This window comes from Perca flavescens, chromosome 20 (genome assembly GCF_004354835.1).
Source record: "Perca flavescens isolate YP-PL-M2 chromosome 20, PFLA_1.0, whole genome shotgun sequence".
NCBI classification, from domain to species: Eukaryota; Metazoa; Chordata; class Actinopteri; order Perciformes; family Percidae; genus Perca; species Perca flavescens.
Genome location: NC_041350.1, coordinates 17,914,189 through 17,939,085, shown reverse-complemented (window position 1 = coordinate 17,939,085; position 24,897 = coordinate 17,914,189). Strand labels below are relative to the sequence as shown.

The following is a 24,897-nucleotide window of genomic DNA, read 5'->3' as shown; positions in this document are numbered from 1 at the left end:
CAACTTACATTGTAGAAGAAGTGATGCATTTCCAGTAGACGCTTGGGGACTAGTCAAGATACTTTTACTGGAAGAATCAAAGAATGGTTGACAAGAGAGTGACTCACTAAAGTTCAGCTGAAATAACGGTTCTGGTATAATGCACTGGTTGTTTCACAAGCAAGTCAGCTCTTTAGATTGGTGCTACAGTTCAACCTATTATTTCAAAAGAGAAAAAAGGTCCAAGACACTCTTCTTGCAAAAAATTGAAAAAGCCTTTATTTAAATGGATATTTCATATCGAAATCTTAGTACCATTAAAAATAGAACTGGGCAGCAAACCACATAGTGGCACAAACAGCCTTCTTAAGGTTGAACCTATTATTAATTTCCTTTGTCACAGAGGAACTGAAATTACATTCATTTTTGTAAAGGTCTTGTTTTCTATGGTATGTGACGGGTACCAATTGGTCGGTTAGTACAGAAGAGAAACATTTCTCTCATTTAAGGTGGTTTATTATAGATGGAATAATAATAGAACTTGGTACAAAGTACCCTTGGTATACAAGGATTCTTTCAGTTTGAGAAGCCACAGTCAGCGGGTGCTGGTCGCCCGTTGCCCCAAAAGAATACTGAATACTGGTTACATGAAATTATATAGAAATGTGCAAGCTATTATCATTGGCTAATACTAAGGTGGGAGGCAACCGCAATTTAGACTTGGCGTTTCCTTGTTAGTGCACAGGCTAGTCCTAGCCTCTTGGCACACAATGTTCCATCCAATGGGAGAACACCTCTGAGTGCATCATCAGTCCAAGGTTCTCCATCCCCTTGTGAACTCTTGTCTAGTTAGATATATATCTTAACCTAATCAACTCATCCCCTAGGAGAGATTCCTGAGCTGGCAGTTTGAACCCCATGACCACTCTACACACATTTCAGCCTCTTCTAACTGAAGTTAAGATCCGGTACATACATGCAATTATATAATTGTATATAATGAGTCATTTTAACTAACTGATTATTTGATTATTATACATGATTTCTCACACAACCACACTCAGAACAGTTGTTTCACAACCTATGTCTCTCATCCTGTCTCTAGGCATTTTGTACTTTCCACTGTCCCATACTGATGTAACCGGTCAATACCAGCTCATCATGTGTTAACAGTAAGGGTAATGATCTAGTCAAGCTTATACACATATTGCAAAGAGCACCTTTGATTATCTACTCAAGCATACTTGCACACATTTGACATGAGCATAGTTGCACTTTTTCCTTACCTACACCCACATTTCCTAAAAACATGTAACTTCTTATTAATGTCATTATATTAAGGCACTTTAGCATGTTAATTTTAATTATTTCCTCACAAATGTGACCATCTGAGAACTGATTCAGCTCATACCACTGAAAGTTTGGAAAAATATAACCTTGGCATTTTTTTCTGTAAAGCAAATCATTCATACCAGTGTTGATATTATTATTATTATTATTTCTATCAATAAGACAATGTTTCTCAACTCTGGAGTTGCTCGTTATGTCGGAAGACTTGCAGAAAAGGTCGAGAACGCAGCTCTAATGTGCCACTAACAATCTAGACCGCCTACTTGGGAATGTGTGAAAAGCAGTCCCCAGATATTGAATGTCCATGCCATGTTTAATCTTTGGGTTGGGATTAATGTTATAGGAAGAGGCACATCTGGGTTGGGGTCAGCGTAATATCAGGGTTAAAGCTATAGTGCATATAGTTTCTGTAATTATCTTCACTCGAGCCGCTGCTTGGGAAAGTCACCAGACAACACAATCTTCTGAACATAGCCATAGCGATTTGAATAAAGATTATTATTATCATCTTTGTTACCTGCACAGTTGAGCACGGATTATAGAACTGTAAGTGACTGATTCTGGTTCAGTGTGGTATTGGTTACTAACACACAGAAACATCTGAGGAGCCGTCATTGGAAACCGCTTGGAAAAGGCACATGTTACAAAATGCCATGTCGTGAACGTGAATTCAGCACACAACACGGGATTAGAACTAAATAAAAAAATTCACTGAGTAATACAAACCTTACCAACTAATCTGATCAGAGAGATGACAACTAAGAGAGTAGAATGGGAATTCCCCCCCCCCAATTTTGAAAAATGAATATCAAGCTCTGAGTCTAGTAATCATTTCAAAACTCAAGGCTCATATCTTACCAAGTTAGGTGAGAGCTGAAAAATCTACCGTAAATGCTGCAGTCCATGTGCTCACTGTGGCCTAGGTTCAAAGCAAGGGCTTAATGTAATGCTCTAGCACAACAGGATTTGTAGTAGTCCCAAAAGGCTCAGTGAGGTTAAGAGCCGCTAAGTAGTAGTGTTTAAATCCTTCCTAAGCTCGGCCACCACAATGCAGGGCCCCCCCACACTCCTCTGGACCCATTTCACCTCAGGATATGGTTTGGACAACTGGAAAGGCAAAGGGGAAGGTTACAGCAGATGCACGCACAAGCCAGTCATTTCTTTAGGATTTCCTAGTACACACAGACCATAACCAATAAGTGTGGTTGGTTTGGTGTTGGTGCTTTAGTTATGACTTGATCATTGAGCCAAGCTTGTTTACTACAGTTGTAGTTTCAAGGGTCATCTTGGGTTACGCAGACAGTGGGGCTTAACTGTATCACTGGCTATTGTGACTTTTCAATCCACAGTGTAATTCACTGATCACTCCATTCTTCCTGATCTTGTTTGCCATAAAAAACAAAACAAAAAAACACGTGGTTTCTGTGGAAAGCCTGTCTTAGTTTTTTCTTTGTGATTAACAATAATTTTTTCAAACATACAATTCACAACAAACATCCCGCCCCACCAAAATAGACATATCTATAAATGACAACACCATAAGCCCATCACACACATCTCTCCTCAGCACAAAGCTTCTTAGTACCCCTCCAAAAAGTTCAGGTACAGTAGGTTTCCTAGTGTAGACATCCAATCTGGCAAACTGTTTATATGACATTTTTTCAAACGTCACCACCCTAGCCATCTCACAAGCCCACTCTTGAATTGACGGCACCCCTTCCTTCCTCCATCCTCTTAATCGTCTGGCTATCATTACACTAGTCCGGACCCAGCTTCTTATGTGCTTATCCATCCAGTTTAGGACTGACCCATTTCCAGAACAAATAATCTTAGGCTGAATGGAACCTGGTTCCTGCAATCAGACATAGGTTATCATGTATCCTGGTCCAAAATTCCTAAACCTTATCACAGGACCGTAGGACATGATGTAATTGGCCGTCCTCCATCTTACATTTACAACAATTTGGTGTGTCTTTCAGACCAATTCTAAACAGTCTGGAGGGAGTCCAATAGAAGTAATGAATAGTCTTGAACTGAATGAGGTGCACCATAGCATGACATAGTTTTAATAGTCCTACAGATTCTGTCCCACTCCTCATCATCAAGTGTAATACTCAGATCCCTTTCCCGTGTCTTCTTGAGGGCTGACCAGGCTGCATCACCCAGGTTCTGCATAAGAATTGAATAATACCTAGAAGCCTCATGACCTTTGTCTTATTAGTTTTACAGTAGCACAGCATATATGCAAACTGACAGCCATGCACAGCAGCACATAATTATTAATTAATTTTAGGAAAAGTCAGGTACCAGCAGGATTGTATTTTTTTATTTAGCAAAGTTATTACACAGATACATTTCAAAACGTCCTGGCCATTCTAGTGTTAAAGAACAGGCCACAGGGGGACCATCTAGCAGCATGCTACTCAGCATTAATGGGCCACCTCTTTCTGAATTCTCCTATAGCCGAGCCTTGGAGTTATTTTTGCAAAAGACAAGAACAATCAAATGCACACAGCAGGTTCCGACAGATCTGCCCCCACTGCTAAAAAAAAATCCTAAAGGAAACACTGCATTGTGATTCAACACAGTAACAAGTGATCCACCGCCGTGATACACAAAACCCTGGGTTGAACCTGAAGTTACCTCGTTAACGCCAAATCTTGCTTTGTAGTACAGGTCTCTGGTCGGGATCAGGTTTTCTTCAATAAACCTTGAGTTTCTCTCAGTCTCCTCCCTCTGACACAGCGCTCTTTCATTCCCTCAGTCAGTCATTCAGTCTGTATCAGGCAAATTTTAGCGCAGTGTTGACATCTGCATGAATAAAAAAAAAAAAAAAAAAAAACAGTGTTGGTTTATTAACTATGTTAGGCAGATTAGAAAACGTTTTTTTCTCGAACATGGCATGTCCTTTTGTCGACAATCCCGTTGATGAAGAAACTGTATTACTTTGCAGGGAGTTAAACATACGTCGGGTGATATTGAGGCCTGACAAGATGTATTTTCATTTCCAGATAACTACCTATTTGAGCAGTATCATTTTTCTTCACAGTCGATCAGATATGTAGATAACCTTATCCGTCCTCATATCACCAACGTCACCCATTGTGGACACGTTCTTACATCAGAGCACATAATTCTTTGTGGTGCATTATGTTTTTTTGCAAACGGCAGTTTTCTTAACAACATTGGTGATGCGGAGCATATTAGTAAAGCCACTGTATGCAGAGCTGTCAGAAAAGTGTGCCTCCCTCTGAACTGTTTTTGTAGAGTCAAACCAGTGAGAGTCATTCAAAAGAAATAAATGATTATACATTTTAATTCTGTTAAAATGTGCTGGTGCAGGTACATGGTGCTGCAACCTCAGAATGGGATTAGTTTACTTTTTCGCCCGCAGGATTGCACCTTTATTTTACCAAATTATAGGTGTAATACCAATCCAGTTTACACTAGTAATATTATATCTGTGATTAAATATGAAATGAATACACTAGATTAGAGCTTACGCATTGACTCGAGCAGCAATTTTCTCCCACACCAATTCTTGCTATTTTATAGCAGCAGCCGTGTTGCTTTTTTGTAACGAAATATATGTTCAAACTCGCTGTACAGTGCACGAGTAGTTCCAGTTCCAGAGGGGCAAAGTAAGCCGACCGATTTGTTTGTGGTTGTTGCCATGGTGAATCGTAGTATCATGACTCCATTCATGCTGCCTTTTTATAGTGGTGGTGCATGCGCTTAACTCTGAGTCAAATTACTCTAAGTTAATTGAACCAACTTAAATCAGCTGTCCTGCAACCGAAAATTCAGAGTTTCCCATCTCAGGGTAAATCCACTCAGAGTTCAGGGTTAGACTCAGAGTTTGTTTAACCTCCTTCCTGAAACGGGCCCCAGGTTACAGATCTGCACAAGGAGTCACAGTGCATTAGTAGGAATCACACGACATAGTGTCCTTTTAATACTATCACAACTGCAAGAGATGAAATGAGTAGCAAGGTATGCTGCAACTAATATCCATATTCCAGTAAGCCTCGTCTGTACATTGAAGCTATTGCTAATATAGCATTTTAGCATAATAATGTGAGTGACTCATTAATTCCAAACAAACAACAAAATCTTCTCTAACACTAACAAAGATTTGAATACCAAAAGGGGCCAACAGTGACCAGTGGGTCATTCAAATAGAGTCTTATCATTATAGGCATAATCCCACTTTAAAGACATTTCAGCTGAAGCTGACCAAGTGCAACTTGTGCTTGTTAAAGCAACTCTGACAGAGCTGAGCCTGACAAGCTGGCTCTGAGATACGCTGGTGTGGCACCATCATCGGGCCTTACAAAACTTTTGTGCCTTACTACTGGTAAGTATGGTCTCTTAGTATTAAAGTTTGGCAAAGTGTTTCTCCAGCTTTGTCTGTAATGCTTTCTGGTGTGTTATAAGTAGAAATGCACCGATATGAAAATGTTTGCCGATACCGATAACTGATATTTAACACTGCATATACACTTCCCTATCTCTCTCCCTCTCCTCCACATCACACTGGCTAATGCGGAGGCTGCAGCTGCCGCTGTTTGTGTTCAGGCTGCTTGCTAGTAGCTTGCTCTTGATATTGTCTGTGAATTTCTGGATGCAGTTCTTTAGAAGAGTGATCAAATTGGTGGTGTTGAAGGATTTGACACAGCGTCCTCCTTGCATTACTTTGACCTTGCAATTACTGCAAACTGCACTAGCATGTCCTCCTTTCACGCAGTCTTCACTTCAGCATTTAAATCATGTGCTGTGTCACTGCGTCGGTAAACATCGGCTGTTGACATCGGACCAGTCTTGCTCATTGGACCGACGCCAAAATTACTAATCGGTTACCTTAAAAGGTTATATTTGTTTGTTAAGTGGCCATCTTGAGACAGGAGCACACTGTTCATTCCAAAGAACTTTTCAGAATCGTGGTCTAAATTGTAGGGCTGCAACAACGAATTGATAAAATTCGATTACTAAAAAAGTTGGAAATGAATTTAATTATCGATTCGTTGTGTCGCGCAACTATTAGGCCACCTAGTCGCGGAGATAAAAAAAAAAAATTGAGTTGAGCGCAGAGCGGAGGAAATACTTTAGAGGAAATACGGAGAGAGACCGGAGAGACCCGTAACGTTGTTCTGAAACACTCGGCGGAGGCAGAGAAATCAGTACGACTGTTAAGAAATGTCTAAATGACGTGGTCGTTCTGATTTCTGGAGGAAGGAGGAGAGGCTGGGGTCGAATTGAAAGTTAAGCAAGAGGTTTAATGAATAACACAATGAAAACAACAGTCAAAACACAATCAAACATAAAACATAAAACATTGCCAGCAGCAGACTGCAGACATGCCTCCCCTTGTGGGGACACAGATTGCAGCCATGCGACATGACAAAACAATACACTGTAAACAGCGGACTTCTACATGCTTCCACCTGCGGGGTCACAGTTGAAGCCCCGAATCTTACTCAGGATCAGAATTATATCCCTTGGAATTGTGGGTGTTTCCCTGAATGGAAACTGTCCCAGGTTAAAGACACACCTCTGATTTCAGGTTTTCTCCAAGTCACAGACAAAGGTTGTTTCACATGGTAGTGCCGATTCTGTTCAAGTTTACAGAGTTTGCATTTCCTTTGTTCTAATCACGTCTGGCCCTGCAGGGAGTGGCTCCCCAAAAGCATAAACAATAGTTACCTTTCCTGTGGGGACAATGAGTCTTCTTCATATGCTAAATGTCAGACATGACCTGATTAATTCTTTAGAAGCTAGGTTTTGGGTGAGGCAGTCAAATGCTGATTAATGTAGTTACTTGATTAAATTTAGCTGCAAGCCCCATTAAACATTGTTTTCCAAACATAGCCTGGCTTTAACTTTTTTAAACCTAACACGACCCAAGTCATCCAAGGTGTGGGAGCATTTCACACTAAATAAATCAAAAACGTGTTAATTGCAAGATAAGCAAAAGCGACATGGCATGGCACGGGCGCACCACGGTGATGAGTCAGCACCTAAAACGTAAACGTGTTGGAGTCCTTGATGAGGAGGAAGGGAGTTCAACAGCAGGGTAAAGTCACTACACTATCCTACTTCTGTTCTGTTCTGAAGTGAGGAACGTACCGTCCCTCCAGTAGCTCTTCTGGTGCTGCTGTTTACTTGTTATCCAGCTGACTAGCATGACAAGCTAGCGTTAGCTTGGTAATAACAGTAATAAAGCAGGGGTGGTATACTTTGCAAGACTAAAGACACGGTTTTATTCACTCGCCTTTTTTGTCCCATTAATTTTTCAATCTGTTATGTATATATTATGGGCTTTGTCCCATATCAGTTATTGTTGACAAATATAATAGTGTGTAGTGTATAAACAAACTTAACTTGCACTTACTACAATGATGGTAATAATTTAATGAATAAGTGTGTGTGTGTGTGTGTGTGTGTGTGTCTGTCTGTCTTGTCTGTATCTGCTATTTGGGTTACTTACCTTTACACAACTATTAACTAAAACAATAAGTATGCATGTATTGAGTTGATGTAAATTAATGCTTTTTTTATCCAATTCATCGATTAATTGAAAAAATAATCGAAAGATTAATCGTTTATTAAAATAATCGTTAGTTGCAGCCCTACTAAATTGCCTCCCTTATGGAGCTGATTGTTTACCCAGTGCAGATTTACCTTGGATGAACCAAAGTATTTGGCTGCGGGTAGATGTGGCCGAGAGAGAGAGAGAGAGAGAGAGAGAGAGAGAGAGAGAGAGAGAGAGAGAGAGAGAGAGAGAGAGAGAGAGAGAGAGAGAGAGAGAGAGAGAGAAATCTGAGCAGGCTGAGCAGATGAAATGTTGATTTATAATTAGAGTAAATGTCTGTTCAATACCCCTGCTGTTCTAGTGATGGCTCCATTGCATGGAGAGTCAGTTTTGCCGCTGTGAACTTAATTTGAATTCTGAAGCACCACACACATCTTGCAGCATAATTTACAGATGGCCTATCTAGGTTAATGAAGACTTTTAACAAGATTTTTGTTTCTGGATGCGCTATACCATATATTGGTTGTGGCAGTCACTCATCAAATATCAGCAATAATTTGTCGATACGGATTTAAATTAATTATCAGTTATCAGAAATAGAATTATAACCACAGATTAAAGTGATTTATTTAGAATTTCTAATTGCACTGGCAACAATATCAATCTTGTTGAAGATTAAATATTTGTGTTTTTGTCAATAAAGTATATTGCTATTATATCGTACGGGTGAATAACATGCTCTGCTATAGTCACAAACGTTTAAATTATTACCATATTTGTCCTTTAATACCCCGTTTACATGTACATGGTTATTTTGAAAAATGGAGACATTTCCCTTAGTTTGTGCCCTTCGTTTACACACAAACGGAGAATTTGCTGAAAACGATTCTTTCTAAAACCTCCGGACAGAGTGGAGATTTTGGAAAACTTTGTTTGCACGTTTGCACGTAAACTGAGATAATCAAAGGTTTAGGCTGCCGAGGAATTGAGGAAGAGAAGAGAGAAAGTGATTTGTTGCTGTTGTTGCTATTTACGGGGTTCTGATTGGCTAACGTGGGCTTGAGCTTCTCGTTACACTGCCACCTACAGGTTTGGCATTCACTTGACGGCATTGACGGCATATATACACGGGTACGTGTAAACGAACATTTTTCTGAAAACTGACAGCTGTGCACAATGTTATTTTTGCATTTTAGCATAAGTTCCCCGGTCGGTGGAACACATTTTCACTGTATACTGACAAAAATAATGGAAAAACGGACTTTGCACTATCACACTTGATACTCCATCTCAGAGTTCAAAGTTACAAATCTGAGTTAATCCCATACCACTAGCACATTCCTTATTCTAGGACATGTAAACATTGAAGCATCTAAAAAAAAATATCCCATTCATGAAACATCCTTGTGTCAAAAAATAAGCACAAATGAAACAATGAGAACAACGTGGAATTGATTATTTAGACACTGTGACACACTTAAGTTTTGGTCATTCTTGGGCTATTAAATAAACCATAAAAATATGGTATACAAATCATGAACTAACTGAACACCAGATGATGTTGGACAAAATGCATACACCTTGAGACACAGCGAGTATCCAGGTATTTGCGTGCAGCATCACATTCAACAGAAATGCTAAATTTTATTAGGAGTTTACTGCCAGTGGTGCTCATTAATTTGACATCAACATGCAAAACACTGATGACTATATGTTATGCAGTAGAGGGAATGCTGTGATGAATTCTTCCAGTCTCTATACCACCCACGACACTTGTTTGTCTGTTACATGCAGTTCTAGTCTGCATATAGCTATTGATCATAATAACTTTCTGTATGTTCTTGGGTCAAAACTTCAAAATATAAACACTATGCATTCTCTGCTATTATGGATATATGAATGTATTGCCAAAGTTCCAGCAATTACAGTAAAGAATGTGTGCGGTCTGAAATGTTTTCTTCAAAGAGGTATATAAACATTTAATAACTATACACAAGATTAAAAAAAAGTGATGAGTGAACTATACATCCTTCACATAATTAGCAGCCCCGAATTTGCTCATAAAAGAAAATTGTACCCTTTTGCACCTAATAAAAGACACAAATTAACCCACATCCTTATATTTCAAGAGAAAATGCAGGATATGAAAGGGCATCTAAATAGAACGACTCCAGCATTCAGTTCAAACTTTCAATCTTAAATCAGTCCGTATGTCACGCCATGTTGGATGTACAGTATATAATTCAGCAAACATGGTCATTACTGAAGTGTAAGTATGAAACTCTTGCCTTCTCATTCACATGACAATTAAAGCTCAAGCCATTATCCTTCCACATTTAAGAAATATTCATAAAGCAGTATGCATTAACATTGCACACCTTCAGATGACTTGTAAAGTTTGCAGGTTTCCATATGATTACAGATGTCAACATTTTTTCAGTAACTTTCAAACATGCTCTCCTTTAACATTCATCTCAGACTGGAAAGGAGGATATGCTATATGTGAGGGGCCTCATACAGAATGTGCACTAACTCAAACATAAAATCATATGGTGGGATCAGCAGGAGACACTAATTCAATAAAAGAGAAAATGTTAGGGGGCAGAAAGCTTGCATGTGGGAGGAGTGCATGGCAAAAAAAAAATCAGTCAATATGTTGAACATTTTTCTCCATCACCGCTAAATTCATCTCTAGAAAAATGTTAACATATAGTTTACCATTTCTATTTGAGTTTTTTTCTTATTACATTTATGCAGAAAACTTTAGCAGTATTACAATATAATATAATAATGAAACACTACTCGCATGACGTAGCTCACAATCAGTGTATGGGGATAAGACTAGAGCCAATGACGTCAATCACAGCATATGACGCACAAATAAATCTTTTCTTGGAATTAAAATTTAATATTCTAAATTCCAATACTCATTATGTGCAACGGTTTCTCTCCCAATACCTCAAATTCAGGGTATCTGCTAATTCTTTTTTCCATCCAATACCAGTACTTATGTATATCTCACTGCATGAAACGTATTGGAATCATGTTTATGTAAGCTACCATGTGGACAGGGATTGCTGTGGCGCTAAAAACTCAACGGTTGGCTGTCCATAAAAACTGGATTAATGTAACGGACAGCAGAAAAAACAGCTTTATTGTAGCTTTTTAGTACCTAGGCCTATACGAATCCTGACTAAACATGCTCTATATCTTTTTAGTTCTTTTTTTTTTAGGCAAATATAATGGTAAAACTCAAAGCATGAATGAAAAACGTTTGATTTCATATAGGTCAGTAAAACAAGTATAAGAACCAAACAATCAACAAAAGCCAGTCCCCACGATATATGAAAAATATTCGAGGGATTTAATACATCAATAGAAAATATGCCCACAAACTTTGCATCTGTTAATTACTTAATATGTAGAGCAGTAGTGGTAGTGTGCACATCCCCACCGGTGAGGTGCAGGGCAAAAAGGGGGATACAACGGAAAAGAATGAGATGCCATTCCATTTGCCTGATGAAGACTAGGCAGGGTCGAAACGTTGCAACACAATAAACGTATGGGAGTATTAGCAGAGTGCGGGCATATTTTTTCTCAATTACTTAATATGTCCCATTATTGTTTAATATGCAGATTATTCTCTTGATTAACAAATTTTACTGATCATTACATACAAGCCTTTCTCAGAGCCTACGGTCTTAAATTGCTGTTTAGTCCAACCAACCCAAATATATTCAGTTTACTAAATTGTAAGACAATAAAAAGCAGCCAGTTCTCACATTTGACAAGCCAGAAACCTTTGTGCAAATGTTTGGATGAATTAATTGTAAAAATAGTTTATTAATTAAAATAAAATTAAAGCTTCTTTCAAGGGATTAATCGATTAATCATTTCAGCTCTAGTTTCAAGTTTTTAGTGTCTTTTCTTCTATATTACTATATGAAGTGCTTCAAATCAGATAATTTACTCTACAGGAAGCTTTAATGGAAGTAAGAGTATTCTAGTCTATTCTGGACTGTTCTTTAGTTATGTGATCACTATCGTAAATATCGTCAAAATAAGACATGATCTAAACCACAATGAATGCAGTATGAGGGTTGGTGCCTTCTGGAGAGCAGAGACTCTGCGTGTATCCAGGTATTTGCTTGCAGCATCATATTCAACAGCTGTAGACCAATATGCTAAATTTTATTAGGACTTTACTACCAGTGTGCTCATTACTTTGACATCAAGATTCAAAACACTGATGACTACAGGTTATGCCGTTGAGGGAATGCTGTCATGAGTCAGTCTCTATACCACCCACGATGATTGTTTGTCTGTTACATGCAGTCTGTTCTGTTCCAAGTGTAAGTCACACTTACGTAAGTTATCATAAGAGCTTTCTCTTTGTTCTTGCGTCGGAGCAAAACGTCAACATTTAAACACTGGAGATATGTTCTCTGTTACTATGGAGTTCCAGCAATTATAGTAAAGAATGTGTGCGGTCTGAAAAACGTAAAAAAAAACAGCAGCCTAACTGCGTTACGGCGATATTTACATCACTTGGACAACGCTTCACGTTCTGATTCTTGCATTTTGTGAAAATAACAAAAAAAACTCAGTACTTTTCATTTGTCAAGTATGTAATTCACACAGGAGTAAGACAAAAATAGTCTTTACCTTGTGGTTATTTCATAATAGACTATGTATTTATTGAATTACCACACACACACACACACACACACACACACACACACACACACACACACACACACACACACACACACACACACACACACACAGATTTTGCGGTCAGTGTGTAGAGCACTAAAACTGCTGTGTACAACAATCCATACTATCAGCCAAACTGTCTTGTTCAGAGTGACAGGTCACAGGTCGGCTGGGGTCAAGGACAGTTTGACAATAGTCTTCACCTTCATCGGCCATAAAATAGTAAATTACGCCCATCAGTTTCCTAAGTCCAAGGTGATATTTTCAATTTTAAATGTGCTGCTTTAGAAAATTGTAAAAAGTAGAAGGTACAAGGCGCATAAAAATCTCAACAACAGGCATAAACTAAAGATTGCGCTATTGAACAAACTGATAACACAATCTGCAGCTTAAAATAAGTGCAGATTGTCCTCCCAAGAAGACACATGCAATGCAATTTTGTAAAAATGTGTGTGTTTTTACACAAAATATGTATTATAATATATAAGCTTGTCACAGTCTACGGAGTGCCTCTTTTGCACAAATGACAGAAATTAAAATTTTTATTTAAGGTAAACCATACAAAGGAATCTAGAATTGTGTCCCTAAAAAAATCTCCCAACACTCCATCACCAAGAAAGCGCTGTCAACATACTACTGGGTTTCCTTAAGGAAACTGTTGACTCAAGGTGATAATCCACCCAGATCCTGACCACATCTCATCTGATGACCACCTTAGTTAGGCCTAGTAGTAAACGACAGCTTAAACATTGCATTGGTAGGAGTGCAGCCAAGTGCAGCAGAACCATAAACCACAGAACAGGAGATCAGCACGTTCTGATGTGAACAATTTTCAAGCAAGCTGACCATAAACCATAAAACCATAAACCCACTTTTTTCTTGTCATAGCTGAAGTGTACATAAAAAACGTAAACTGCCTAAGCTACCTGTCATATACAAAAAAAAAAAGACATGCCATGTTACCCATGCAGCCAGTATTACAGACAATTTGCAACACAATAGTCATATTTGCCAATGTTGTAATATTCACTCACCTAGAACAGCCCCCCCCCCCCCCAAATCAATAGGAACAACTAAGGGGGAAATGTGTCAAAGATCATTTCAGGACATAACAGTCATAACTCATAACAGTCTATTTAAATTTCATTACTAACATTATTCAGCAGCATGACAGCATCATAATGTGTGCCAAACCACAACACCAGAATAATAAGCTCAGCTAGGAAGTTAGCTCGCATATATCACAATTAACACCAAAGCAAATAAACAAACAAAACAACCAACAGCTAATTTACATTGGCAGTAAAGCACAGGAACTCTAAACCAAGACAGCAACTCATAACAGACAAATGTTAGCGTGGGCAGCAAATACTTAACGTTAGCTTGTTGAAGTGAAGCTACCAAGGGTCTCGGCTCCGTGGTCTCAGGTTGCCCACGGCCGGGGAAGGAAAGCCCAACTCTCGGCCAAAAGTGGGGTGTAAGGTCGAAATCTCATGTGAGAAAGTACCGACGAACTGAGTTACAGAATAACGACAGGCCAACACGAACATAATGTCCACAAACACGCTCTTGAGCGACCACGTATGGGTCCGACTGGTGGCAGGTGTGCTTGATTATGACCTGCTACATTAGCAGTGCATCAGTAACCTAGCAACGCAAAATCTAGCAACACAAAATCATACATTATTAGATACAACCCTGAACCCAGTCTAGTCCTGCAATCACAACCTCGATGATCACAGACATCTCAGATCTCAGACATTTTGGAAAATGACACCTGCATTTCCTACTATGATAAGCCAAAATGTCTACTGTGAAAAAGGCTTGGCTATCCTACAAACTGATGTCCATTTGGGCTTTTCTGGAGCTTTGGATCTGGACCAATACTGATTTTTTTGTTAGGCTGATACCAAAATCAACATTTGAGAGTTGATATTCTGTTGTGTTTTTTTAACATGAAAACATAACATAAATAAATCTTAAGGATCTCTGTCATTTGGGTCAGCTGTCTCTGTCCTGCATACAGACTACACTGATCCTGATACATCTGTCTTCTTTAGCAGATGGAAACAGATCCCTTCCCAGATAACAAAAATCATGCGGCCCAGATCTGGCCTAGATCCTTCATTAGTTCTGGGCCAGATCAGTAAAACGGACCTGGGCCGGTGTCCTTTAGCGCAACGGGCCAATGCCGGTGCGGATCCGGTTTTCACATCTGGGCCGGCACTGGCCCAGCTCCAGAACGGATGAGAATTATTTTATAGTCATTTGGCCCAAAGGTGGGCCAGATCTGGACCAGTTCCATACCGGATCCCAGTCTCCAAAATATGGATTTTTTTTTCAGTTAAAGGGATAGTTTAATTTTGTTTAGATGTTGTGCATGATTCAGCTTGTGCTATGGGTGCTAGTAATAGATATCAGTGAAGGTATACCATTTCTGTCTGAGAAGCCAAAGGGTTATTGGGATAGTTTCAACCACAGAACTTATGGCAGGCGCTAAAGCCCATGCACTGTTACAATTATAGGATGGAAGTCTGCTACTAACCTAATACTTTCATTCTCAATTAATCTGTTGATTTTTGTTTCTATTAACTGACTGGTCTATATAATGTATTAACTGACTGGTCTATATAATGTATAACAACTATTATGACTTGTATTTACCAAGGTACACTGAAGCTGATGATACACGGAGCAACTTTTAGAGCAATCGTACTGGGCAACGTTGCCGTCAATGGTAATGAGTTAATATTACTACCGTAATCCCCTTCCCCCACCATCTTAAGACTTCTTGTTTTACTTGCGTTTTCTTTTTCCTTACATTTTAAACTCGATTACTTTTCTTTCTTTTGAATTTAAAAAGCATGGACAGTCAAAGCTGTTACACTCTGTTACACAGACTGTTTCTATTTGTCCTACACAGAATTTCAGCAAAGAAAGTGATAGAACAGATGAGTGACACATTTTAAATTTTATTTAAAATGTCTGAGATAAAAAGACAGGACAGAAACTTAAAACAAAGTAGATAATTGCTAAACTAACAATCAATCTAATAAACACATTTTACAGCTCATTTCTGTCTTTAACAACTGTAGGAACAAGAGACTTCTTTACTATCACATACCTATGACACAGGTGTTATTTTTTAAATTAAAGCAGAAAAAAAAGCTAAAGCCAGCAGAGAAACGAGATTCTACAGCCTAAACACACAAGATGTAACGTTTTAATTAGCGATAGGTTTGTCTTAATAGATAATACCTGCCAGCCATTTATATTTTAACCATTTTCCGTGACCATGGTATAAATAACAAAGGTTTTATAGCCAAAATACAATATCCAACTCTAGTCATATGAAACCCAGAAAAAACTGCAAAATGTACATACGCGTTCTGGTGGCTTTCTGGGAAACATTGATGAGGCAAGTGAAGTGGGAATGCCACAACCCTCACATAACACCCAACAAATCATCAGTGGTGGAAGAGTGGGGGATGGCCGATGCGTTCATTTCTGCAAAGTATAAAAGAATGTTCAGTTAAAATAGATCAGTGATGCTGTTTTTAAATGCTACATTGCTTGTCAGCACCCAGTCACATATGTGCTCTGATTAATTTGGCATTCACTTAACAAGGGCTCGAACAATTCAATTTAGTATTGAATTGAATACTAAATTGCATCCATGCAAAGCTTCGTTTAATCCATATAACTATATAGAACACTGTTTTGCATGGACATTTATTACTGTCGCACATCGCGCTTATGCTGTGAACACAACGTAATTATGATGGCGCTGTTTGCAAAGTGGAGGAAGAGAGAGAAAATAGGGAGGGGCGAAGAAGAAAGTGTCTAAAGTATGGGATTATTTCAAGCTAAAAGAAAACAACAACTCAGTAATGATGCAGTCCGTCCACCGTAAAACAAAATTTATGTCGCCTCGGCAACATCCCGATGGCACCTGATCAGAAAGCACCCGGTGTTCTGCCAGCAGACCACAGCCCCGCCAGCAAGCAACTTTCTTACCACGGTTAACGAAAGGCCTCTCTGGCCATGGCACGTTCTTTGCGGCCACCTCCACGGTCAGAGGCCAGGCTGAACCAGCGGATGGCGTGCTGGTTAATCTCGTTGTCCGATGTGCTGCTAGCAGCTTGGTTCTTCCGTACAGCCTCTGTTAAGAGAGAAAGTCAATTGGTTGATGAGCTGTCATTAACAGAAATTCTGAAAATTACCTCTAAGTCAAGCCAATAACCCACTGTTTTGAGAAATGCTTTAGATGTTGCCCATGATTACTATTGTTGGTGTGGCAGTAGACCTAATTTTCTGTAGCCTTTCATTTAGTAACTCAAAACAAATTAATAACTAATCACATCTAGATTGTATTGGATCATCCTTAAATCTCAGTGCATCTTATCATTCTAAATTTATCTGTGTGGATTCTGTATCAGGTCATGGATAGGCATTGGCGGGTACCGGTTTCAAGGTTTCCCACTGTATGAAAAAGTAAAGGTTACAAAACCACAATTTTTACCGTTGCTATGTTATTAATCTGCCAAAGATGTAAAGTACAGGAATCCCGCAGCGTAGAGAGTAACACGGCCCTCCCCCTCTGTGTGGTGCAGTAGTCAGTGGCCTGTGTAGGATGGCCGAAGGAGAGGAACCCCTCAACATTTCCCCAGTATCTCCAGGCAGAGGACATTTAGGGGAATCACGTTTTCTGACAGCTCTTTCAGAGGTGTGTCAAGCAGGCTACAGACTCTTTTTAATGTCGTTCAGAAATTTTTAAAGTAAAATCTCTCAATTCAACTCCAAGTAAAGCATTACGTGATTATGTGAGTAACCGGTGCTGTCATGAATATGACGTGAATGTCCTGACTGTGACACACATAAAGACTCGCGCTGATATCGTGCGTGCACACAAGACAGCCCAGAATACAGTTCTCTTTCGCGCTTGAACAAACAATAACACACACAATTATGGCAAAATGTATTTTTGTCGAGTATTTTCGTAACTAATAGCAGTCTTATGAGGAACGTGAAGAGTTGTGACTCGTGAGAGAATGAGGCGCGTGTGAGATCCGCGTTAGCAGCGGATGGTCTTAAAGGGACAGTACACAGTAGCCACTAATTATCTCTGTCGTTAAAGTTAAACAAAGAACAAAGGGAACAGAGAAAAACACTCACTGCTCTTGACTAAAGAACTTTTGTAACTTTAACAAGGATTCTATATATAATTTATAATTAATGCATGTAAAATGCAATTAATGTTTGATAACTTTATTACATTTCTGCATATGTCCTACCTGTTAGACAGGAAGGGCAAAGGTAAATGTACCTAAGTGTACCTAAAATAAACAGAGTTTAATATACAGGTTTGTAGCTATTAGTTTCTTTTTATTAATTAACCACTTGTAAATTTATGTTCACTTTTCTTTTTTAAAAATAAATATAGGATTTGTATTAAATATATATTCATTGGGTCAAATCGAAATCGAATCGAATTGAGAGCTTGTGAATCAAAATCGAATCGAATTGTAACATCTGAATCGATACCCAGCCCTAATGTGAAGTGGCTTGCACTTGGGTTGCTAGACCTCCAGTAAAGCAGGTGGCAGTATACAGACAGTAGCTTAGGCTACTATCGAAGAAGAAGAAGAAGAAGAAGACGACAGTCGCAGCGCATAGACAGTATATAATGGACCAATAGACCCCGTTGCTCTGAACGGAGGCCAGTGAAGGCTATTAGAAGCACTTTTCCGGTGATGGCCAGCTTTACTGCGCAGCCTCCAACTGAGAGAATGTGACGTGAGCAACGTGTCTGAAAGTTGGAAGTCTTCTGGCAGCTGTGCCAAGAGAAATCTCAATCATTCCCAATCTTACAGATACGGAGAGTGTAGGTGATTGTAAGGAGATAACATGGGCACAGGCTAATTATTGCTAATTAACATGCTAGTTAACATTAGTAATTAAACCTAAACAGCTCATGTAAGTCGAAACTGCCTGCGAGCTTCTCCTGTACTATACGGTAATTCCTCTACTATGCGACAGTAAGTCACTTGGTTATGACACAATCGTTAGCTTATATTTACAAAAACGTCTGCTACGGAGCCAAAACGTGAGGTACAAGGTAATGAAGCCTTTTATACATTGTCGTGTTTCTTTGGAACTAAACAACGGACAAATAGAGCCTTCAAACATTTCTGATGTAAAGTTATTCGCAGTTAAGTGACGTAAAAAAAAAACGCCTTGTCGCAGCGGTGCGGGCTCGAGGAAGAGGGAAAAAGTAGCGGGAAGTGAATTTCGAATGATCAAGGAGAGTAGAGTAGATGAGTGTGATGTGTGATGATGGATCAGGACGCCGACGGCCAAAATTACCAAATTAACCACCAATTCTTTGAGTTTTTTTCTCACTCTGTCTCCCAACATTAAGCTAAAACACGTTGTAGCAAATGAAAATGTGTAAGTAATGTTTACTTTGTTCATAAATAAAGCACTTTAAACATATCCATTGGTCTGTAATTCTTTAATATATATTGTGTAGTTATAAACTCTTTAGATTGTTAATGATTAGTGCTTTTTTTTTAAGTTTGTGGGTAAGAATCGTGTAAAAAAAAAAAAAATCCCTTATTTTGGGGATGGATTCCGGGAAATCTTCCTTATTTTCAATGTTCGATGTTGACAGCTATGCATAATGCGTCAAAAGACCGATTAAATTTTACCGAACAATTACGTTGACGTGTCGGCAATGTGGAAGCATTTAAAAGTGTTGCAGAAAGACGCACAAATCGACGCAGATGCAGTTCTGCATGTAACCTTATTGTGCGTTCTTTTTGTTGTTCTATTGTAACCCACGGTTACTCGTTTTCCGACATGGATGTGACGTCACACTCGAGCTACTAGTCGCGATTACAAGACAAAAAGAACGCACCATTAGTCTGTGTACAATCAGGAGTAGGCGTGAGCATCCATCAGTCAATTTTGACCGGGTTTTAACTTCTCACGTTAGTTTTGAACAGCGCCAATTGACAGCACCTCAAAACTAACGTACAACATTTAACCAACGTTAAACAGCATTAATGTTTTATGCTAGCTACACACAAAGTTGTTTATTAATGCTAGCTAGCTTATCAGTTCATTCAGTTAATTTAGCTAACCCAGCTGAAAAGCGTACGTTAGCCAATGCCTCTTCAATTAACGTTAGCCATCGTAAGAAGTTAAAACCCGGTCAAAACATTCCGAAATGATCTTAACAAGCATTACAAACAAGCACACTAAACTGTTTGATTGTTTGACATCGTTCTACTTACCGTTAAACTCTTCCACAACGCTTGCAGTCCGAATTGTTCCAAGACCAACAGTTAATTAGCCATCGTAAGAAGTTAAAACCTGGTCAAAACATTCCGAAATGATGTTAACAAGCACTACAAACAAGCACACTAAACTGATTGATTGTTTTGATTGTTTGACATTGTTCAACTTACCGTTATAAACTCTTTCCACAAAGCTTGCAGTCCGAATTGATCCAAAGAAAGACCAACAGTTCGCGCGCTTGTTCCGAATGCCCCGGGCCAGAACAACTACGATTCCGCCGACTGACTTCTGGTCTGGTATGAACCGTTCCGACGAGTCCGGGCCAGTATGGGGTTCCATTTTATGGGGCAGTAAAACGGGCGTGACTGTTACACGGATCTGCCGGTTTGGAGGCGGATCCGGCCCAGAGTCAGCTGCTATCTGGGTTGTCAACATGGTAGTTTGGTTACTGATAAAAGGTGGTTGTATATGATGGAGGTGGTTGCAGGTGCCATCCTTGATTGCCTCTGCCTCTGCCCACTAGCCTGGCTCTACATTTCTCACAGTGCCCTTGCAAAATAGATAATAGCCTACAGCAGAACTACTGTATTATCTATTTTGCAAGGGCACTGTTGCTGCATCCGGGCCGCTCCCAGGTCAGTTGTGATTGGTTTGAAAAATAGGCACACAAACGAGCCTGTTTTTTCCCCCTATCTCAGAATAGATCAGTGGTGTAACCGGGCCACTCTTGCACTGACACAGCGAGATATGGCGATGTGAGACTACTGTCACCTACTCCTGGTCTATGACCTTTGAACCTTTCCAGTCCACGCAGTCTCGTGGTCAGGGTGTGGCTAAATGTTCTGACAAATTTGGCAGTGTCCATTCCGGTCTTAAGGTGGACTGAACTTTAAATTGGATGTAGGCTTGTAGCTTTAACCTTCACTCGTGTCCTTCCATATTTACTAAATTGCTTCCCTGTGCAATGTGATTGAAAGACTATTCATGAGAGAAACTTGTCAGATATCAACTACATTACCTAAATATCATGAAAGTTCTTGCCTTTTTAACATCCCCCTCATGATTCTTTGCATAGATGTGGGTCTGACAGTAATAGTGAACGGAGGATGATGAGGATCATATTAAATTGACCAGGAAGAAATGCGACTTGGTTTATAAGCAGAGGGAAATGTTTCATTACATCATCTGAAGAAGATAGAGACCCTTATATGAATGGCAATTTCACTCACAAGACAAGCAAAGATTAAAATCAACCCACAAACAAAATACACTGACCAAACCATCCTGTAGGGGGAAAAATAGCAGTGTTTATTTTATTTTATTGTTTTCAAACCTCTACATACCTGATTGAAGATAATGAGATGATGCCCATAGTAGCTCTTCTCCATCCCCAGAAAGTGAGAGAGAGAGAGCTGAAACAGCCGATTAGATTACCTTGCTGAGGCTGTGGTGAGGCTGTTAGCTGCGGCTGCCACACCGCCACTCACCTCATCTGCCCTCTCCTTCATCTCTCATCTTCCCTCCATCAGGCTCAGGATCTAGTCCCTGCAGAGTAACACCTCCCCCTGTAGGATCAAGGCAGGACTTCAACCTAGAAACCTCAAACGCCTGGCTGCTTCTCATGAAGGCTTCTGAGGTGAGTAAACCGGCACAGCACATACTATTAATGAATTATTTGAAAATAAATCATAATTTCTGCAGTGGGTTAAACTACTCAGGAGACAGATGGTACATTTTTTTTTTTATCTCTCATGTTACAGCTTTCACCCGTAGCCTAAAAGATTATATATAACGTTAAAATTTCACATAAAGACAAGTGCATCCTGCAGACAAATATTTTTCAAAATCCTGTATGCCTGATTTGAGTGGAGAGAGAAATTAAGAGAATACTAAACTAGAGAAAGAGCAAGTCCAAATTCTTAATGATCATGTCCAGTGTAACTTAGAATGTATATTTTTCATTTGTTTCTCTAATGCAAATTTGTACTTTTGGGGCAAGTTAATATACTTAATTTCAGTTGCTGCCTGCATGCAATTAAAGATACCAGATTTTTTTTTATGACAAGTCAGCGAACGATATTACATTTTGAGAAATTAAAGTGTCCTGCCCCACACTGCATCATGATGTTATGGCCGCCATACACCAAAGGGTACACAAAAGTCAGGTGCATGAAAAAACGTGGTTTTATAGAGTCGCTGCCAATTAATGTCTTCCAGACTGCCTTATGTCCTACTTTAATATGTCATTCAAACTCAAGAAGTGACAGTGGAGCGGAGTCCAGAGATGATCAGTACACTAGTTTATTAATTACTCAACAATAAAGACATGTAAAGGTAGCTTATGAATAAATCTTTATGACATCAGTTTTTCTTTCACTCCCACATGTTTTTCAGTTCAGTGTGCAAGTAAGCATTACTGGCTCTCACAAAAATACAGAGTGAGGCAAAAGCTGCAATTTAAATGTTAAGGATCTTCAACCCCGACCCATCCTCCATCATAACATGTAATTGTTCCAAATGTTCCAAAGCTTGTTTTAAAGCTTTGCTGGCCCTGTTGTGCATTTAGTTGATGGTCTACAGACGTTTGAATTAAAGAGCACAACAGGAACAATGTAGCTCCTGCTTCAAATGACATTTGTAATCTTAGAATGAGATTCTAAGTATATATATACATATATATATATATATATATATATATATATATATATATATATATATATATATATATATATATGATTACAGAAGAGGGGTTTTGGAGCATCAGCGATCTGGGACATGTATAATGTGGTCATGTTGTCTCAGGTTCAGATCCAGGAATGTTGGTTTGCTGTAATACTTTTCTTTTTAGCTGTGACCTTTGAAATAAAGGCAAAATGTCCATAATCCATAAAATAATCCACACAAAATAAATGGTAATATGCAATTTCATGAATTCCCATGGATGATACATTGATGGATCTATAGATCGATACTAAGATTTTATCTAGGAGCCGGCTGCAACTGGTCTGTTATGTTCCAGATGGTGGCAGGTTTCCCTTCCAGCAGTCTGTCAGTCTTGGTTCTGAGCCACGTGTGAGTCAGGTAGGGCAAGTGAGGACAGCTTAGTAACAATACACTGCAATACACAAACCCAGGAGATGCTGTGGGATTTCAGAGAGCAGACCGGGATCAGTGAGAATTATTTCGGTATCGCCTGTATTTCACAAACACATCACACGTACAACAAAATCAGCTAATGTAATGACAATATAATGTAGTATACCATGGTATTGTTTCTTTGGTTTGGCTGCTATATCTTTCCAGAATTTTAATGTGTATAAAATAGCAATGTGTTTTCCTACTTCAAACAAACAAACAAAGAAATCTCATTACCTTCAGACCCCAACAATCACACTGGCAGATGGCAAAGTACTACACATAACTGATAATAGTACGGTCATGTTAGCAATGTAACTGTCAAAAGAAACATCACAAGAACCAGAGCATAGGAGTTAAGGAACCAAACAGCCACTTTTCACATTACGACGTTGAATGCAGTGATACACTATTTCTTTCAGCAACCTGTCAGTGATGATGCTTAAAAAGCAGCGGCGCAGGATTCAAATCTGACCTGCGGCCGTTTGCTGCATGTCTTCTCCATCTCTCTCCCCCCTGTCCTGTCTATTAAGGCTAAAATGCCCAAAACATTATCTTAAAAAGAAGAAAAAAAAATCCCAAACAGTAACACTTAGACTGTGTGAGTGACACCCTGGCTGCAGGTTCACTTAGGGTCATGGTTAACATTTGGAAAGATAGAGGCAGAAATTGCTTTGATAATCTTTCATTATCGCTGAGGTCACAGCTGCAGTACCATGTCTGTTTCCCCACCAGGCTGCAGTAAAAAACACTGTTGTGAAAACACATTGTTATTATTGTTATTATGTCGACATATTTTACAAAATTTTAAATCCCCTTTTTAGCCTCTACACTTCATAATAAATGGATTTGTAATATTATACATACACATTTACATATGCTTACATATTGTCTGTCCTAGCCTACTTTCACCCTTATATTATGATTATGATTATGATTATGATTATTATTATTATTATTATTATTATTATTATCTGTTTTTAGTTTTTAGTATTGCTTATGTGTTGTTTATTCTGTGGTGTATGCTGGTGGTCACGTCAGATGGCCATTGGAAGTGCAGAAAGAGACACTGAGGTACAGGAGGGTTCAGGTTTAATAAAGGCAATAGTAACATTTTTGGCTGTCGAGCAGCAGCCATGGCAGCTTCCTACAGAGAGGGATGGAAGGAAAGCCAACATTAGACAAATAAAAGTAGGTGTCTCTACTACTAGGGCCAAAGGCAGCACTAATATGAACTTCTGTAGCCTAGTTTTGCTGTGGTGTTGTAACATTTTGGTTTTTAATGCTAATACAATGGCTGACACAAAACTCACAAACCCTGTATCTACAGTACCTGAGATGGTAAGCAAACTAAAGATTAGTGCACTACTTATTTATAAATCTGAAAAGGGTGGTTTTCGTCATATACATATTCCTCAATTCCTCAAATACAGGGAGAAGATAAAGAAATATGTTGATTTATTGATGATGCTGACATTTGTTGTGCTGCACATCTGAACATCTAACAGGACCATACATGTTCAAATACCAGCAGAGTATAGTCATCCCTCTTGCTCACTTTACCTTGCTTTAATGGAGTAAAGGAGAAGTGAGTTTACAACATTGGTACTTCAGGCCAACTGTGTATACCAGGGTTATTTCCATCAGCAGTGTCAGCTCAGGACAAGGCAACAGATCTTGCGGAAATGCCTCTAGGAAAAAAAAGAAAAAGTCTGGTTTCCGTGAAATCAACCCCCTTCCGAAAACAAACACACTTGTTTAGAATTGGCCTTCCACTCGCCAATCCTTTGTGACTCACATGGCTTTACCTTCACCTTGTGTAACATCAAGATTTAATACTCTGTCTGCACTGGGAGATAAGCTACTACAGCCAACTGTTACAA

The 24,897-nt window shown here is 39.1% G+C and overlaps 1 long non-coding RNA gene across 1 annotated transcript; it reads right to left on the bottom strand.

Annotated features, from left to right (window-relative positions):
- Positions 1–3,942: 3,942 nt before the first annotated feature.
- On the bottom strand, positions 3,943–20,177 carry LOC114547306 (uncharacterized). Its single transcript, XR_003691136.1, has 5 exons — positions 20,050–20,177; positions 19,876–19,954; positions 16,595–16,739; positions 15,962–16,084; positions 3,943–4,140 (listed from the first exon to the last, which is right to left on the bottom strand). It is a non-coding gene; the product is annotated as an uncharacterized LOC114547306 (long non-coding RNA).
- Between the last annotated feature and the right edge of the window lie 4,720 nt (positions 20,178–24,897).